The sequence below is a fragment of the Clupea harengus genome, chromosome 26 (genome assembly GCF_900700415.2).
Source record: "Clupea harengus chromosome 26, Ch_v2.0.2, whole genome shotgun sequence".
Classification (NCBI taxonomy): Eukaryota; Metazoa; Chordata; class Actinopteri; order Clupeiformes; family Clupeidae; genus Clupea; species Clupea harengus.
In genome coordinates this window covers 68,618-71,070 of record NC_045177.1, presented here as the reverse complement: position 1 = coordinate 71,070, position 2,453 = coordinate 68,618, and positions in this window count along the sequence as shown.

The following is a 2,453-nucleotide window of genomic DNA, read 5'->3' as shown; positions in this document are numbered from 1 at the left end:
GAGCTAGCGCTAGCGAAGGCCTTTGCCACTGTTGTGCTAGCACTGGGAGCCGGCGCTAACTACAGCCTTTGCCACTGTTGTGCTAGCACTGGGAGCTAGCGCTAGCGAAGGCCTTTGCTTTTGCCACTGTTGTGCTAGCACTGGCAGCTAGCGCTAACTACAGCTTTTGGCACTGTTGTGCGAGCACTGGGAGCCGGCACTAGCTACGGCCTTAGCCACTGTTGTGCGAGCACTGGGAGCCGGCACTAGCTACGGCCTTTGCCACTGTTGTGCTAGCACTGGGAGCTAGTGCTAGCTACCGCATTTGATTTTGGCACTGTTGTGCTAGCACTGGGGGCTAGTGCTAGCCCCTAGCTTTTGCATGCTAATATTAGCCCTGTCGCAAGAGCATATGCTAGAGGGCTTCTGCTGCGTATTGCTAATGCTACATCATGCTTGGAGGCTTTGGCCTTAGCACAAGGTCAGGTTCATCCATTTATAAGACGACGTTAGCCCCAGTGATATTCTGACTTGCTACTCTTAGCATATCTGCTAACGCTTCCACAATGCTTCCTCATCACTCTAGCTTGGTGTGAAACCCATGCTAATGTTTGCTCATGCTAGTATCTATGCCGGAATGGTAGCTGTGGGAGGAGGGGCTATAGGTGTGTCCAGTGGGAGGGGGGGGGGGGGGGGATGTGTGGTCAGTCGTGGGATGTGGGTGTGGCCAATAATGAGAGGAAGGGGCCGTGGGCGTGGTCAGTGGTAGGACTGGTGGGTGCGGCCAGCGATGAGAGGAAGTGGCTGTGGGCGTAGTCAGTGAGGCGGGTGGGTGTGACCAGTGGTGGGATGAGGGGATGTGGGCGTGGTCAGTGGTAGGACTGGTGGGTGTGGCCAGCGGTGGGAGGAGGGGGATGTGGGTGTAGTCAGTGAGGCTGGTGGGTGTGGCCAGTGGTGGGAGGAGGGGGATGTGGGTGTAGTCAGTGAGGCTGGTGGGTGTGGCCAGCGGTGGGAGGAGGGGGATGTGGGTGTAGTCAGTGAGGCTGGTGGGTGTGGCCAGAAGTGGGAGGAGGGGTGTGTGGGCGTGGTCAGTGAGGCTGGTGGGTGTGGCCAGCGGTGGGAAGAGGGTTTCATGTGTACAATGAATCTGAGGCTTTTCTTCTGTCAGAGCTATGACCTGGTTCGAACTGGTTTGTTCCGGTTTCAGCTGGTTTCGTCTTGTTTTGAGTACATCTGGAGAAACTCCTGACTGTCAACAGAAGGAAGCAGACAGAGAAGTAGGGAGGCCCTGTTCAGACTCATGGTATGCAGATTGACTTTGGCATATCTACATTGTATGCAGTTTAACTGAAATCAGAAAAAAAATTAAAATTAAAAACGGCATTTAGAGGTGGCATAGAATGCGTTTCCTGTCGGATTTCTACAGACACGTCTCAGTCCGGACACTTTGGCCTCGACACATAACGGCAACGTCTCTCGCGACTCGACACAAAGCGACAACATCTAATCCCGAGGGACGGACGTGGTGCAGTTCATGCTGCCACAGCACTGCGTTTTACGTCGTTACCACGGCAACCCACTCAGACCCCGATTGGATCGCTTGGTAATAACACCAGGAGGAGGATAGTCATCTCAAAAGATCTGATTTGAGAAACAAACTTGCATGCGGTGTCTGTACACACAACCTATTATAACCTTATTACTCAGGACTAGATATGGAAGGGTGGATGGCTGTTGGGTGGAGGGCAGTAGGTGTTGGGTGGAGGGCAATAGGTGTTGGGTTGAGGGCAGTAGGTGTTGGGTTGAGGGCAGTAGGTGTTGGGTGGAGGGCAATAGGTGTTGGGTTGAGGGCAGTATGTGTTGGGTTGAGGGCAGTAGGTGTTGTGCAGGGGCAATGGGTGTTGGGTGGAGGGCAATAGGTGTTGGGTTGAGGGCAGTAGGGGCTGGGTTGAGGGCAATAGGTGTTGGGTGGAGGGCAATAGGTGTTGGGTGGAGGGCAGTAGGTGTTGGGTTGAGGGCAATAGGTGTTGGGTTGAGGGCAATAGTGTGTTGGGTTGAGGGCAATATGTGTGTGTGTGTGTGTTGGGGGAAATAGGTGTTGGGTCGAGGGCAATAGGGGCTGGGTGGAGGGCAATAGGTGTTGGGTTGAGTTGGGAGCAATAGGTGTTGGGTCGAGGGCAATAGGGGCTGGGTTGAGTTGGGGGAAATAGGTGTTGGGTTGGGGCAATGGGTGTGTTGGGTCGAGGGCAATAGGTGTGTGTGTGTGTGTTGGGTAGATATGGAAGGATGGGTGTTGGGTGGAGGGCAATAGAGGGCAATGGGTGTTGGGTTGAGGAAGTAGGTGTGTGTGTGTGTGTTGGGTCGAGGGCAATGGGTGTTGGGTGGGAGCCATTGGTGTTGGGTGGAGGGCAGTAGGTGTTGGGTTGAGGGCAGTAGGTGTTGGGTTGAGGGCAGTAGGTGTTGGGTTGAGGGCA